Here is an 18,228-nt window from a genome sequence, read left to right as displayed (position 1 = left end):
AATTTGATCTCTGGTTCCTCTGCCTTTTTTAAAACCAGCTTGAACATCTGGAAGTTCACTGTTCATGTATTGCTTAAGCCTGGCTTGGAGAATTTTAAGCATTACTTTACTAGTGTGTGAGATGAGTACAGTAGTTTGAGCATTCTTTGGCATTGCCTTTCTTTGGGATTGAAATGAAAACTGACCTTTTCCAGTCCTGTGGCCACTGCTGAGTTTTCCAGATTTGCTGACATACTGAGTGCAGCATCATCACAGCATCATCACTTTCACAGCATCATCTTTCAGGATTTGAAATAACTCAACTGGAATTCCATCACCTCCATTAGCTTTGTTCGTAGTGATGCTTCCTAAGGCCCACTTGACTTCACATTCCAGGATATCTGGCTCTAGGTGAGTGATCACACCATCGTGATTATCTGGGTCATGAGGATCTTTTTTGTACAGATCTGTGTATTCTTGCCACCTCTTCTTAATATCTTCTGCTTCTGTTAGGTCCCTACCATTTCTGTCCTTTATTGAGCCCATCTTTGCATGAAATGTTCCCTTGGTATCTCTAATTTTCTTGACGAGATCTCTTGTCTTTCCCATCCTATTGTTTTCCTCTATTTCTTTGCACTGATCACTGAGGAAGGCTTTCTTATCTTTCCTTGCTATTCTTTGGAGCTCTGCATTTAAATGGGTATATCTTTCCTTTTCTCTTTTGCTTTTCGCTTCCTGTCTTTTCATAGCTATTTGTAAGGCCTCCTCAGACAGCAATTTTGCTTTTTTGCATTTCTTTTTCTTGGAGATGGTCTGGATTCCTGTCTCCTGTACAACAGCGTGAACCTCCATCCATAGTTCATCAGGTATTCTGTCTATCAGATCTAGTCCTTTAAATCTATTTCTCACTTCTACTGTATAATTATAAGGGATTTGATCTAGGTCATACCTGAATGGTCTAGTGGTTTTCCCTACTTTCTTCAATTTCAGTCTGAATTTGGCAATAAGGAGTTCATGATCTGAGCCACAGTCAGTTCCCGGTCTTGTTTTTGCCGACTGTATAGAGCTTCTTCATCTTTGGCTGCAAAGAATATAATCAATCTGATTTTGGTGTTGACCATCTGGTGACGCCCATGTGTAAAGTCTTCTCTTGTGTTGTTGGAAGAGGGTGTTTGCTATGACCAGCGTGTTCTCTTGGCAGAACTCTATTGGCCTTTGCCCTGCTTCATTCTGTACTCCAAGGCCAAAATTGCCTGTTACTCCAGGTGTTTCTTGACTTCCTACTTTTGCATTGTAGTCCCCTATAATGAAAACGATATCTTTTTGGGTGTTAGTTCTAGAAGGTCTTGTAGATCTTCATAGAACTGTTCAACTTCAGCTTCTTCAGTGTTACTGGTCAGGGCATAGATTTGAATTACCGTGATATTGAATGGTTTGCCTTGGAAATGAACAGAGATCATTCTGTCATTTTTGAGATTACATCCAAGTACTGCATTTTGGACTCTCTCGTTGACTATGATGGCCACTCCATTTCTTCTAAGGGATTCCTGTCCACAGTAGTAGATATAATGATCTACTGAGTTTCATCTGAGTTAAATTCACCCATTCCAGTCCATCCTAGTTCACTGATTCCTAGAATGTCAATGTTCACTCTTGTCATCTCCTGTTTGACCACTTACAATTTGCTCTGATTCATTGACCTAACATTCCAGGTTCCTATGCAATATTGCTCTTTACAGCATCAAATCTCGCTTCTATCACCAGTCCCATTCACAACTGGGTGTTGTTTTTGCTTTGGCTCCATCCCATCATTCTTTCTGAAGTTATTTCTCCACTGATCTCCAGTAGCATGTTGGGCACCTACCGACCTGGGGAGTTCATCTTTCAGTGTCCTATCCTTTTGCCTTTTCATACTGTTCATGGGGTTCTCAAGGCAAGAATACTGAAGTAGTTTGCCATTCCCTTCTCCAGTGGACCACATTCTATCAGACCTCTTCTCCACCATGACCCATCCATCTTGGGTGGCCCCACACGGCATGGCTTAGTTTCATTGAGTGACAAGGCTGTGGTCCATGTGATCAGGTTGGCTAGTTGTCCATGACTGTAGTTTCAGCCTGTCTGCCCCCTGATCCCCTCTCTTATTGCCCACCGTTTTACCTGGGACGTGGGTTCTTTCTTCAGGGCTGCTCCAACAAAGCACAGCCTCTGCCCCTTACCTCTGACTCGCGGTAGCTCTTCTCGGCCGCTGCCCCTGACCTCGGGCCTGGGGTAGCTCCTCTCAGCCACGACCCCTGACCTCGGGCCTGGGGTAGCTCCTCTCAGCCAAGACCCCTGACCTCGGGCCTGGGGTAGCTCCTCTCAGCCACGACCCCTGACCTCGGGCCTGGGGTAGCTCCTCTCGCGCCTGGGGTAACTCCTCTTGGCCATGCTCAGTGTGCCGCCACAGCTGCCAGTCTCAGTAAAACTTATGTTTTTACTCCTCAAGTATTCAGAGGCTTTTGTCAACTTTGCCATATATAGAGAGTATAAATTTCAGTTGGAGTCATTGTTTGGCAAAGCCATTGTTTGTTCAAGACAGCAGTAGAGACATCAATTTCTCTCAATTTTCACATAGAAAAGTATCACCCAGAAGTCATGACTCCCCAAACTACCTTCTCTGCATGAGGCATTGTCATTTGTGCTTGCCATAACCATGGTAGGTGCTATTATGCCTGTCCATGGGGAAATAGACAGAATAGCTGATTTCTTACAAATGTGGCTGAGGCTTCATAAATCAAGTCCTGCTTTTTGAATAACAGTCATACCTCTTATTTCAAATCAAAGGCCCAGCAAGTTTTTAACTTCACCAATTTTCTTGGTGAGAAGGAAGCTAAACAATAACGTGTCCGTAAAAGTATGAGCAAGGACTGCTACCCTAGAGTTTTGCAGAAATGGAAAGATGCAAGAACACTGAATTTTTTTTGTTGTTGTTTTGTTTTTGACATGTTGGGAAAGCCTGTAGAAAATTTTGGGTGTGAAAAAAATTGACTAAGAAGTGTGAATGTGCTCTGCTGTTCTGGCCTCAGAAACATGTTTGTACTTCATTTTAACCTCTTTCTCCTCTATTTTATAATGACTTTGTTTTCTGACTACAACGTGGCTGGAATTCTCCAGGCATGACTATATTAGGATTAGATTAGTAAAAAAGAAAATTACACCAATAAAAAAACTAAAATAGAATATCATTAGTTACTGTTAATATTCTAATAGTTACTTATATTCATTCAAAGGAAAATTCATATAGGATTTGAAAATGACCATGGAGGAGAAAGATTGTTTTTATAATGAAGAAAATATCCACTTAAACCCACTCCAGCATTCTTGCCTGTGAAATCCCATGGACAGAGGAGCTTGCCAGGCTACAGTCCATGGGGCTGTAAAAGAGTCGGACACGACTTAGTAACCAAACAACAACAAAACCTCCCAAATTTCCTAAATAATTGATAGAAATTTAACCATGTATTTTCCCTTAAGTAGTAAAGTAATAGTTTGAGAAAGTGTTTCCGTCGATATATCTAATCATATCCCACAGATTTCTCTAAAAAATGTTGAAGAATTCTGGAAATCTGCTGGAATCAATAGTGGTTTTTTTGTTTGTTTGTTTGTTTTTTACTAGTGTTTATTAATATGCATTTACAATTAGGAGAAAAAATTGATCTCTTCCTTGGGATCAACCTACTACAACTATTTAAAAGCAATGGATCCATATAACCTGAGGATTAGAAATAGCAGGTGTTGGAAAAAGAGGGAGCAGGTTTTTTTTTTTAATATTGTTTATTTATTTCTGTATTGGGTCTTCATTGCTGTGTGTCGGCTTTCTCCTGTTGTGGTGACTTCTCCTGTTGCAGAGCTCAGGCTGTTGAGCGTTGACTCAGTAGTTGTGGCACACAGGCTTAGTTGCCCTGTGGCATGTGGAATCTTCCTAGACTAGGGATTGAACCCATGCCCCTTGTATTGGCAGGCAGACTCTTAACCACTGAGCCTCCAGGGAAGTCGCGAGAGGGAGTAGTTTTAAGATTATTTATTTTTATCTGCTGCCCGTTAGAATTCACTGGGAAGTTAACAAATCTCAGTGTTAAGCCCATGTGCATGCTCAGTCAGTTCAGTCGTGTTTGACTCTTTGCGACCCTTTGGCTGTAGCCCACCAGGCTCCCCTGTCCATGGGATTCTTCAGGCAAGAATACTGAAGTCGGTTGTCATGCCCTCTCCAGGGGATCTTCCCAACCAGGGAATGAACCCTCTTCTCTTATGTCTCCTGCCTTAGCGGGTGTGTTCTTTACCACTAGCACAAGCTGGAAAGCCCCACGCCCACACCTCAGACCAATTAAATCAGAACCTAAATAGATGCAAATCAAGGTAATTCCAGTGTGCAGCCAAAGTTGAGAACCACTGCTTTGAGAGACTCTATTCATTTAAACAGCCCACTTGAATTCTCCCTTCTTTGAATTCTTTTTGCTTAACCTATTTTCACGTGCTTTTGTTTTTGTTTTATGTTTTAACTTGAAGACTATGCTGCCTGTGGTCATGAAGTGTGTCTTAAAATAATTTTATGTATAATTAGTTAAACCGCCTCTGATATAAATAAATAAATGCTTTCGATAATTACTGGGCTGCAGTCTATCATATTTATAATGAACCATTCTTTCTCCTCCTAGATTGCTTAAATATGTTTCAAAATTGTTAAGATACAATCCACATTCCTGATAATCTACGAATCCTAATCTGTCATCTCTGGCACAGAGTATATGGGAGAATATGGATCTGTGTGTGTGCATGAGCGGATATACACAGAAGTTAAATTCTGCTGAAATGCCAAAGCAGCATATTAAATAGTAAAGGGAAAGCTGATTTAATTATCCTGTATTACTGACAGCCACTTTTCCTGATCTTATTTTTTTCTACTCAGTACACTAAGAGGCTTATGTTTTTATTAAAATGTATAAATATGCATCATCAGTATATCTTTTAACTCCTAGGATAATATCTTAGATGAGTTAGATTGGTGATTTAACTATATAGTATGCCATTATACGGAAAAGGCAATGGCACCCCACTCCAGTACTCTTGCCTGGAAAATCCCATGGACAGAGGAGCCTGGTAGGCTACAGTCCATGGGGTTGCTAAGAGTCGGACATGACTCAGCGACTTCACTTTCACTTTTCCCTTTCATGCATTGGGGAAGGAAATGGCAACCCACTCCAGTATTCTTGCCTGGAGAATTCCAGGGATGGCGGAGCCTGGTGGGCTACCATCTATGGGGTCGCACAGAGTCGGACACGACTGAGGCGACTTAGCAGCAGCAGCAGCAGCATGCCATTATATCCCAAATTTGAAAACAAAGATTATGACATCCATAGTTCATATATGGACCAAATAAGACTCTAGACTCTTAATAAAAATATCTGTCTCTAGATTTCAGCCGAGCTCAAATGAGTTCAAATGGTGATGTGACCTACCTGTCTCTTGATTAGTGTGAAAGGAAAAGTTGAACAAACCTTTTTGAAAGAATCTTCCACTTTCACATTTTGCTCTGAGTACAGAATCAAGCTTTTAAGTGTATAAGTACAATGACATTTAAAACTCTTAACAGTTAACCAGGGCATTGAGTGAGTAAATGCAGCTCAACCTAGTGGTTCCTCTTCTCAACTTTGTTTTAATTTTTCTTTCTTTTTTCTCCTTTAGCATGATTCATGGTGAATCATAGTTGTTTGAAAAACTACAGGATTAACAATTTATGATTTGTGTTATATAAGCTGGGGGTATTTATCATTTTTCTGATATGGGCACCCTAATAAAATATCCAATTAAGATTTTTCAAAATTAATTAACTGGAAGATTCTATTGTTTTTCCTTGTAAAGTTTTGTCTGAGAAGCTGGCACTTCTCATTTTTCTATCTACCATGACTTAGTTGATGTAAAATAATGTCAGAGCCTGCTTTTAAGGAATGAAGGGGTTAAAGAACTTTGAATTGCTCACACATGACTATGATAAACGTGACTATGATAAACTGTTTTAACCTTTAGCTGCTCTGTGTTATTTCTCACACACTAAAGAATAGCCAAACCCAGGTTGGTTTCAGAAAGGACTCCATTTTATTCCTGAAAGAAGCGATTATGTGTGAAATGCTTTTAAACTTAACAATTATGAATATTATCATCTGATGTCAGGCAATACCTATTGTATATGGATTCTCTTTATGATAAAGTTTGACATTTCATGCTAGAACTGAGTACACCTTTTCTTAAAATCAGGCTTTCTCAGGAGTCATTTCTCTGGCTCATTCTGAGAGGAGGTACCTTAAGGAACACTGTGTTCTCTCCCATTTCTATATCACATGCAACAGCACTCTTGCTGATTAGAGGTAATTTGACAAATGGAATTCAAAAAAGGATTATTAAAACAGCTAGCACAAATGCAACACCAGAAATTCCGGACGCCTACAGAAACACCTTCTTAAATGCATTCTTTAATAATTTGTATTTGACGTTTTAGATTTTGAGCAGCTCCTGAGTGAGAAGAGAATTGGAACAGAGACAATATGCTTCATAGGGTTCCGTTTAGTTAGATGCATCTAGATAGCCATGTTAGAGTCAATTCTAGGAGCTTCATGGCAATGAGGAACACTGAGCAGTAGAGACACTGTATGCTAATAGTGGTTACATCATCACCCTTTTCAAGTGTTGAGGTCAGTTTGATTTAAAGAAATAAGTGGGGTTTTTTTTTTTTTGCTTTTTGTTATTTGTCTGAATTATTCTGGTTTCAATAAAGAGAGACCGTTCTCAAATGTGTTGAACAAAGTAGACTGTTCTCTGAGAACAGGAGTGACAGGAGGTCTGAGTTTCAGAGGAGGTCTGATGTGGTAGTTCTAGATACAAGGCTCCCCATGAACTTTAGTGACAGGAGCATGGGGACTCAGTTGCACTGCAAAGGACTACATCTTTCTGTCCCCTTGTCCATCAGTTGCAGAGCAGGAGGAATCAATGATCTACTGTCCACTCAGCAGGGACAACAGGTAGGAAATGTTTCCTTGATAATACAGATGTGATATTGTCACAAAATACTTCGTTACCAAAAATGTTACTGGAAGCAAAGGAGAAATGAATCCATAGAAGAAGTGTTATGGGGAGAAGATGTCAAATTCAGGTTTGCATAACAAGAGGTAACTGCAGATATCAAAGAGGATGTATGTAGAAGTGATTTGTCTGGTTGAATCTAAAGCTCAGGGCAGAGGGCAGAGCTCTAAAACTAGCTTTGGTTGTCATTAGCACATAAGCGAGAGTTCAAATCATTAGCTCACATGAGACTACCTGAAAAAAGTTTATGGTGAGAAAGGCGGTTATGCACAAAAATAATGAGAGGATAAAACCCTGCAGAACATTAACATTTAAGGAACGGGTACAAGAGAAGCAAATATACTCATATAGGAGATAGTAACACAATAGAGGCAAACCTAGAAGAGAATAATATCATGGAAACCAAGGATATGCAATTTTAGAAAGGACTGAGTCTCAATCATTCTCAGATAGGAAAGAAAAGACTATAAAAAACGAGAATAGAGAATTGATAGATTTGACAAGACGGAGGTCACTGGTTGCCATTTCCAGAGCAATTTTTGTCGAGTTGAAGCAAATGTGTGATGCACAGGAGGTGAAAACCAGCTTTTCGTGGTTGAGAGAATATAGGAATGGGAGGCAAGGATGCCAAGGTAGTTGAAGAGGATTCTTCAGAAGCAGCTGAAAAACGAAAAACAAAGTGAGCATGGGGTTAGAGGTAAGCCCCGGGCCAAGAAGAGATCCTTTTTCAGAATAGAAGAAATTTGAGCATGTTTATTAGCTAGAGGTGAGATACTGGAGGTTGCAAAAGGACTAAAAGTTTGAGGGATTTCCCTGGTAGTCTAGTGATTAGGAATCCACCTGGCAATGCAGGGGACGCAGATTTGATCCATGGTCCAAAAAGATCCCACATATTGATGAGCAACAGAGCCAGTGTGCCACATCTACTGACTCTACACCCTAGAGCCCTAGCACTGCAATGAAGAGTAGCCCCAGCTCACTGCAGCTAAAGAATGCCTGAGGACAGCAATGAACTTCAGGAAGGATGGGACGTATGAATGTCTATGGCTGATTCATACTGATGTATGGCAGAAACCAACACAATATTGTAAAGCAATTATCCTCCAATTAAAAATAAATCAATTAAAAAAAGAAAAAAATACATACAATTATTTTTTTAAAAGTTAACAAAAATTATGGTACTAAAGAAGCCAAGAGAAAAAAATATGGATGAAGCTTCCTTGACAGGCAGTTGCCAGTGACAGCTTGGCAACTCTGTGAGCTGGATACCAGTTAAGTAACTATGAAGATATTTGTAAACAAGCATATTGTCTAATTCTTAAATTGATTTATTAAATCATTGATATCTGTGCCAAGACTTTCTGTCTCTGATCTCTTATTATAAGTGATGGAATTTCTCTTTCTTTGCCTTTTTCTGGTCTGTAGTAGAATTCAAACAACATCACTACTGGCACAAGAATAGCAGGAACAAGTAAAATCCCTTGATAATTCATTATAAACTATTTTAAGACTATATTTAACCATTTGGATCTGCCTAGTATCTTAGTGAAACTCAAAATACAATGTCATTGACTGATATGTTTTTTCTCCATTTACTTTACAACTTACCCCCAGGAAAAAATACTAATGAGAAAAAATTCTAACATTTCTTTCAGCAAAAAATTTAACAGAATACTGTCTAACTCTCCCAACTTCAACCAGGAGATTGAAGTAGCCTATGCAACTGGAAAATTCAAGAAAAATTTTTGTGATCAGGAACTTCTGCCATTTAAATGGTTGTAACCATTTCCTTATGACATTGCTGATTCCAGACTTGCCTTTCTATTGCCAGTGGGGCTTAGTCACTCCTGTCAGCAGGGAAAGAGAACAGAGGCAGGGTTTCAGAAACATAGTATGGAACACTTATATAGAATGAATTAGGGGAATGTAGCCATGTGCCATCTGCTACAAAATAATTTACAATCTCGCCACAGATTCCTGATATTGCACCTTGAATTCCTTGATACATGAAGTCAGATATAACAGTTAATTATTTTTTGAAGTGTTTGTCATTAACAGACCCACTCAGCTGTGCGTGTTGTGATCAAAGCTCGAAGGATATCTGTAGACTCATAACAGCAAACGTCTCTTTCTGTTCAAGCAGAGAAAAAGAACTCTGTAGCTCAAGCTGACATCCCAGTAAGATCCAGAATGTTTCGTATCTGCTTCATTTGGTGCCTCTGACTTGAAAAATTGATGACAAATATATGCATTGCTACCACTGGGAAACTTTATATAGTTCCTCTTTTTAATTCAAGGATTACTCAGAACTAAAATTTTAAACTGGGGAAAGATAAAAATATAAAGTAATATTTGAGAGGGAGCAAAAACTGCTGAGAGTAGGAAAGGCAAATAATAAAGCCATGAAAATATTCTGCAATGTTCTGAAGAGGAGGACAGATTGAAAACAGGTTTGTGAATCAAACAAACAGGTCGGAATCAGGCAGTGATGTTTGAATCTAGGTGTGAGCACTTAGCAGCCCTGTGACACTGGATGAAATACTTGGGTCTATAAACTCCAGTTTGCCCACCTATAAGTGGGTTGCTGTGCATTTTAAATTAATCATGAAATGATAAGTGTGATGCCCGGCACAGGGGAGATGCTTAATAAATGTCAGTCATCATAATTAAAAAGGGATACCTAAGGGATGTATAAAATGTAGAATGGGTCTGATGAATACACACAGAGTTGTTTGTTAGAAACAAGCAGAGAACTATGGATAGACTGAAGGAACTGCAGGTATCCTCTGAATGGGGGAAGCTAATCACTTGGGCACATGCTCACTTACAAGAAATGCACCTGGTTAATTTCAGGACAAAGGACAGTGGCTCCACGGAGAGTTAAAAAAAATGCATATATTCCCAGACTGCTTCACACATCCTTGCCCCTCTCCAACTTAAATGTCATTAAATAGGAATGGGGTAAGATCCTGAAATCTGTTCATTCAAAGTGATCCTCAGAGGGTCTGATTACTTAGTCCAGAAACTACTGGGCTAGGAAATGAGGCTGAGAAGGAAAAGATAGTTTAGAAAATCTCTATATGGCAATGACTTTTGTAAAAAAAAATATCTGGGGGCTTTGAAGTCCTCTGAAATCCGACATGAAGATCCTTTAAAAAATGAGGCCTGTACCTCATAAAAATTTGCATATATTTCAAAGTGTTCACTTACCTCTGAAGCTCAGCCACACCAGGCTAAAGAAAACCCACTGTGGGTAATTATTTATGGAAACAGAACTCTGGGGCACAGATAACAACTAGTCAAATAAAAGAATTCCTTCCACGAGTTCCTAGTGGGTTGTGACAGAGACAGCTAGCCTTTCATCAGAAACTTGTGTCCTTATTAGAGTGTAAAACTGTTGCTGAGAAATGACTATATCTGTCTCAGCCTCCCTCACATCTAGGTGTGGCCATGCCAGTGGCCTTGCCCATGAAATACGAGCAGAGGTGACATGTGTACCTTGCAGGAACAGAGGGTCAAGAATGAGGCACACCCTCTCCATCGCCTCTTTTTTCTCACTTGCTGGCTGGATGAACACCCCTGGGGTAACCTTGGAGACCACTGCTGAAAACAGAAGAGCAGTAAATTGGATGGAGGCTGTGTCTTGAAACACTGCTCAAAGGAATGCTGGCAGCTGATCAGCAGCATCCAGTTTTCCCTTACATTCAAGACAGATACATTTATGTATTCAGCCACAGAGATTTCAGGGTTTCTTGTTTTAAAAGCTGCCCATGTTTTCTTAACTAACCACCATCAGTTTTCAGAACTGTGTACAGAATTGAGCCCCAGATCACTCCTAGGGAAATAAGTAGCAAGTGTATAGCCTTCTGGTATAGGTCAAGAGGTTCAATTTCCCCTGCTGTGGGCAGTGAATTTCATAGATGTTGTACTGGGAAGTAGAGCAGTGAACGAAGACGATTTTGCTCTCTAGGGCAGTGGTAGAACTAGTCAGTTATTTATTCCCTTGGATCCTCTCCTCTAGTTCACACTGCTTTCAGCTTACTGTGTTTCATCCTGGCAGGAAGGTTGATACCAGTCTCAGGTCTAGTGTATGTATGTTTGGGGTGAGGGTAGGGACCCTTTCTTGCTTCTCTCATCAGCTTACTCTCTGCGTTTTAGGTTTCCCATTTAGAAAATGGCAACGATTCTCTTTCTTTGTTTCCTAGGTATATGTTTTGGGAGTTGAAAGAAAGGTTCAATGCCATTTTAGCAGAGACTGTTAGATGTTCCCCAAGTTCTCGTTCTCCTTTTCCTCATGAGTACACAGCTGGCTCATTTTCTGGCCTCTTTTGCATCCCATGTGGGATAGCCATGTGTCTGAGTTCTAGCCCATACAACGTGAGTAGAAGTGATACATGCCACATTTTTTCTGGCTTTGAAAAATCTTCCATCCTATTTTTGCTTTTTGGCTGGCTGGGAGGGAAATGACCATGATAGCCTTGGAAGCCACACATTGAAGATGGCAAAGCTTTTGTCACTTTAGGTCCCTAAATAACTGTGAGGGCAGCCCCTGATCTGATCAGCTGCCCAGTAAGAAATAAACTCCTATTCAGTTTGAAGCAATACACATTTGGCAGCTAATATTGCTCCAATCAATATAGCTATTAACTGAACTTTGGATCGTATATGCCTCCTAAATATCCTTAAGAAGTTCATAAATTAAGAAACATATATACATATACATATGCATGTATATATATGCTTCCCTGGTGGCTCAGCGGTAAAGAATTCACCTGCCAATGAAGGAGACGCAGGAGATGCATGATTGATCTCTGGGTTGAGACGGTCCCCTGGAGGAAGAAATGGCAACCCACTTCAGTATTCTTGCCTGGATAATCCCATGGACAGTAGAGCCTGGTGGGCTACAGTCCGCCAGGGGAGTCGCAAAGAGTTAGACATGACTTAGTGACTAAAACAACGTATATACAATGTATATATTAGATACATAAGATCTTTATATATGCAATACACACACATACACCCATATATGTAAAAGAAAATCATCGATGATGTTTCAAATGGAATAATGAATATGGTGATAAGAACACTGGACAAATACTCTGGGGACCTGATTTGAGTTGCAAGGTATTTGACTCTGGGGAGATCCCTTACTTAACTTGGATAGGACCCCATTAATTAATGGAAAGTAAATGGGTGGCTTTGAAATAAAAGTGGCTTTCATAGTTTTCTTTTTCATTTTTTATCAGTGATTTGCTTGCTCAAATTAAAATCTGATGGAAATTAACTTCAGAATTGCTTCTTTTGAAATGATGGTGGTGGGTGAAAGGCTGAATTCCATCAGATTAGGGAAGGCTCTGCAGAAGCGTCCTAGGGCCACTCAGAACAGAATCTGGACCATCTTTAGTTAGATGAACATTTAAAGTTTCTTTAGGATAGAACATGCTCTCATCCTCTTGGGAAAATACAACAAGTTTTTCCATTTCTTTCTTCTGTATATAGTTGACAAATAACACTAAATTCTGCTTCCACTTTCTGTTTTGATTAATAGTAACTTAACTGACTAAACTGATGGGAATCCAGTAATATTTTACCTTCTTTTCCAAGAGACCTACATTAAAAAACATTGCTCCCAGGAGTTTGACCAAATTGCAGTCTAGGATCTGTGTGAATATATTTGTGATTACTTTTGTGGAAGAATCTTTGATATCTGCTTTTAATGATAAAACTATTGTCACTGTCCCTTAGAGCTTTGAGTTGAATTTTATTCCTAACTCTGTGTGTGTGCATTTGTGCTCTGTGAGTATATGTGCATGTGTGTGTGTATAATGACCAATATCTATAGAAATGATCAATCAAACCTTTGATGAAGGTCTTCTTTCAGCTCTATAGGGAAATCTATTCATTTGCTAGCTTATGGTTTTAAACCTTATTCTAAAGTATTGTTAAACAAAATGTTGACGATTTTATCAGTGAGCATTTCAGCAGGAAACAGATGGGATACTTAAAGGGAGTAATAAATAAAGGCCCATATGTGGAGCAAGGCATAGCACAGTAAGTGTGTGTGTGTGTATAAGTCACTCAGTTGTGTCCAACTCTTTGCGACTCCATGGATTGTAACCCACCAGGCTCCTCTGTCCATGGAATGCCATTCCCTTCCCCAAGGGATCTTCCCAACCCAGGGATCGAACCTGGGTCTCCTGCATTGCAGGCAGATTCTTTACTGTCTGAGCCACCAGGGAAACGCAGCATAGTTTGGGTTCCTCATTCCTCATTGTCCTCAGATACAACCTGAGAGCTAGTAACACTTGGAGTGTCATCACTATCTCTTGGAACCAAAAAGTTGGGATAATTACCAGAACCTGGAGATAGAAAGGTATCTGGAGAAGGCTGTCTGAAAGGAGCTGTGACTTGTGGTTGAGGGATATTGCTAACCCACAGCTATGCAGCAGGAAGGGAATAGGGAGAGAAGTAACCCAATTTTCCTCTGCTCCTTCTCTTCCATCTGTAGGGAATTCACAGCAACCAGGCTCAAATGGAAACCAGCGGGCAAGTGAGTCTATTTACATAATTCATGCCTGTCAGCCTATGGGGTCTAGAGTACTGAGGACTAGAGTACTGAAGAGAAAGGTGGAGACTTGATTTGGAAGGGCAAACACAGTATCCAACCCACTGACCATGGGTCATGGTTGTGAAATTCAAGAGTATTTGTAAATATTAGAGTAATTAGTCCTCATGGCTAAAGAACTAATCATTTATTTGAGGTTCTCTATCATATATAAGACTATTGTTAATTATAAAAGCTCTGGTTCTCTGTCCAAGGATCCCCATGTGGCTATTTAAATTTAAGACTAGTTGAAATGAAATAAAGTTATAAATTCAGTTCCTCAGTTTCAGTAGTCAGATTTCAAGTGCTCACTAACTTCATGTGGCTGACGGCTGCTGTACTGAACAGTACAGACAGAGGGCATTTCCCCCATTGCTGAAAGTTTTGTTAGATAACACTATTCTAGTTAACTCATTCTTCATTGTCCAGTATTTTTACTCAAAAAGAAAATAAAATGATTTCTGGAATTATTCATTTTTCTCCTGAACTCTTAGACCCTAAAAGTAGTAGTTGTGTCAGATTTTAAAATATCTTATTCTGAATGAGTTAGTTATTTTGGTGCATGCATGCAAACAAACAAACAAACAAACAGCTCTTGCCAACTTAGGGAAAAAGGAATATATTGGCAGGATCTTTAAGAATTCTAATTTCAATTTACCCAGAAGTGGGATTGCTGGATCATGTGGTAGTTTAATGTTTAATTTTTTGAGGAACAGCCATACTATTATCCATCGTGGCTATACCATGTTGTTAATACTTTCCCAGCAGTAGCATACAAGTGTTCTAATTTCTCCATATTCTTTATAACATTTATATTTATCTCCTTTTGTTTTTTGATAATTGCTACCCTAACAGGTACGAGATTTTATTGTGATTTTTGACTTGCAAATCCCTGATCATTAGTGATGTTGAGCACCTTTTCTATACTTTGTGACCACTTAAATGTCTTCTTTGGGAAAATGTCTATTCAAGTTCTTTACCCATTTATTAAATCAAGTTCTTAGTTTTTATCACTAAGCATGATTATAAAAAAAAACATGTTCCAGGGAATTACCTGGGTTCCAGCTGTTATCCTTGAACCCATTTAATTGTAGGAACCACTTCAGGATCTTGGTCAACACTGTAATACCCACTTTTGCCTCTTTTCCCAATGGCGAAAGGATCCCTGCTCTGTCAGTAGCAGTCTCAACTTTCATTTTGGTGAATTGTTGTTGGATGCCTGTTGTAGAAATTCCTTCCTTGTATAGCAATTTGCTCTTTTCTGTGGTGAAAATCTCTAAACTACTCAAATATGTGGGGTAGGAACAAAACACATTGTGGGTGGATCATTATGTGTGATTGGAAGTAAGCTTTTCAAACACAGTTTGACTTTTAAAAGGCAATGACATTTTTAAGAACTGGGGTGAGATTATCAGCTTTGTATTTAGAAAGTAGGACTGTATTTAATTTGCTCTATGAATTATTCTCTGTTTAGTTAGTTGATCAGCACACCTCAAAATAAGATTTGTATTCACTCTGCCAGTTCCCTGGAGCTGATACCAATCTGGAGCTACCATAAGTTAAAATTTTCTCTTGAGGATTTTTCTCAGATCATTCAGATAGTGTGAACTCAGATTGTAAATGAGGTTTAGGAATGGCTTATGGTTGTGAATTACTAGGGTAAATACATATTTTTTTTCCCCCTCCAAGAGATGAGTTTCTTTGGCACAGATGAGTTTCTTTTCTGCTCCATTCTGTGTGGTGGGGTTTATGTCTCACTCACCCTTATACGGTGAGTGCAGCAGGGACCACTTATTGAATTACCCATCTTGAGGTACTCTGGGCTTTATGTCAGACCCCCTACTTTCTAAGCAGGTGTCAAATAGATGCTCAAGGTCACACAACTTCAATAAAAACCTTTGGGTCAAAAGTCAGCCTTGGTTGTTTTTACTTCCTAGAGCTTCTGGTTACTTGTGAGGCTTGACATCTTTATACTTTTTTATTATCTCAGTGATGTATTTAAAAATAATTCAAATATTTTATCTGATATTTTGTTTTATTCAAACAGGTTATTCAGGGTATCTAATCTGTCTTATTGTCAAATGGAGAAGTTCTTCTACCTTTATTTCAAAGGTAAAGAAACGTAGATTCAGTGTTACCATGATTTTCCTAAGATCATACAGTTCTTTTGAACAACTGCATATGCACTGTTAGATACTAATTTTAAAACAAGACCGAAATCAGGCTTTCTGACAATGCCTGGAACCTTGCTTTTACCTCTGTACTTAAAAGATCAATGTCTTAATCAAAGTTGATTTGACTATACAACATAGAACCTATTAATAATATGTTAAGCCAAAAGGAAAATTTGGGTGGTCTTACAGTCCCTGGTGGCTCAGATGGTAAAGAATCCACCTGCAATGCAGGAGATATGGGTTGGATTCTGGGTCAGGAAGATCCCCTGGAGAAGGAAATGGCAACCCACTCCTGTATTCTTGCCTGGAGAATCCCATGCACAGAGGAGCCTGGCAGTCTATGAATTTAAGGCAGTTGTTCTTTCTGTGTTTTCCACCCAACAGTGTCTCTAGTCTCTACAATTCCCTTGTGCTCACTTTATTCTCTTAATGTTAACTGACCTTTTGTACTTCATTTCACATAAGGTGAAAAATAACCATTCTAGTCCCTTTTAAATTATCTCACAACTAAAATATTCAACAGAGACAGACTGGGGTCTCCCAGTTCTAACTTCAAAATGATGATCCAAGTGAGATGATATAATCGGTTCAGTGTGGGTATTTTCTTCCAGTTAGCTTTGGCCAGAGTGTCATCTTGGGGTATGATACCAGAGTTTCTGAGAGTGAAGTATGGACATATTATTTAAAAAGAGAAAATTGGGAAATGATAAAATAATACATATCCATCTTTAGTAATTCTAGGAAAATAAACAGATAAATAAAATTTTTACTGTGGAATTTTGTAGCATGCCAATAATTTGGGCACCTAAAATAACAGGATGTCTTGTTTCTCCTTTTGTTAAATAAGACCAAAAAAACAACTTTGTCTTCATACTAACCCTTTGTTCATGTGATATGCTTGTTAGAGTGATATTTATTTCCTTTCCAGGCCAGTCCAAAAGTCACTAAATGTGGTTTAATGCTTTGTTCCAGCCAGTGTGTGCCGGATATAGGATGCAAAAGAATGACCTTTTTGAGCCTGACTCCTTATAGAGGATGGTTGCCAAAAAGAGGTCAGCTTATTGGTAGATTTAATGAATTGGACAATCCATCATGAATAGGGCAAGACCAACTTGAAACTGCTACTGATTGTGAGCCTATTTCAGATGTTTTATTTAACTAAGAGTCTGTAGAATCAGTTATTTTCTTGGTTTATTTTATTTCTTCCAATCTGAAATAAACAGTCTTTTCAATACTGGGTAGAGAAAAAAGAAGATAATATAAATTGTGTGTGTGTGTCTGTGTGTGTGTTTGTGCAGGAAGGGGAATTATTTTAAACAATTAAAGGAAATATCTTCTAAGAATTAGAAAAGTAGATTCTCAGGAGATTTGAGAATATACATTTTAAATGTATATGTAAATGTAATGTAAAGAACACAAAAATAAGTTGTATATTTGGAAGCTATTTTGAGATTAAGAACAATTCTTAGAGAAATACTATGGGAGTTATTGAAAGTCTAAGGTCAATAATACATCTAAACAAGATCGAAGAAGGGTGAAGACCAACTTGGATGTATCTCTCTTTCTAGTTCCAAAGGGAATGGTAAACGTGTTGTAGAGAATTGGAAAAGAAATAATGAAACAATTTAAATTTGATGCAGTTTTTGTTGGGAAAATACTCTATTTACCCACTAATACTGCCCAAGCTCCCAGTAGTTGCTGATTTTGAATTTGTCAATCAAATCAATTGTGGATTCCCTAGGCTTTGAATCACATTGTGATGACCATCAAAATATACAATAAATCCATTTTGCCCATTTTGAATTGAGCTATAGAAGGGGTTTTTCCTGAGTAACTTTTTTTTTTTGGTTGTTTATGTGATGTAACTCTCCTAAAACAAGCTTAGGATAGTTTATATTCTGGGAAATAGCTCTGACTTCCAGCCTCCTCCCCCACCCCGATATCATTTCAGGAGATAATCAGCAAGAGTCTTTTTGAGAGTTTATAAACCTTTCTAAGAAGTCAGGGACTGTATTATTCACCAATGTAAATACCACTCTTAACTACGGCAGTGTCTGGCACAATATATGTGCTCAGTTACTATTTGTAGGATGAATGGACATGGTACATGTCCTACTGGTTTCAAAGAGAATAAATGACATGATATACTGTCTTAGATTTTTCATTTAATTTTGCAAGGTATAATCAGGTGAATAAAATAAAAAAAATGATATCAAATTGATTTGTAATTCAGGCTTGGAAATCTAGGAGTTTCTGGGTCATAAAATGATGGTTAAGGTTGAATCTACATAATCTACATTAACTGCTGGTTTGTCCCTGAAAACTTGTCCAGGGCTCACTGACATTAAAGAGAGCAAG

This window comes from Giraffa tippelskirchi, chromosome 10 (genome assembly GCF_054371585.1).
Source record: "Giraffa tippelskirchi isolate mGirTip1 chromosome 10, T2T-mGirTip1v1.2.pri, whole genome shotgun sequence".
NCBI lineage: Eukaryota > Metazoa > Chordata > Mammalia > Artiodactyla > Giraffidae > Giraffa > Giraffa tippelskirchi.
This window is presented reverse-complemented; position numbering follows the sequence as displayed.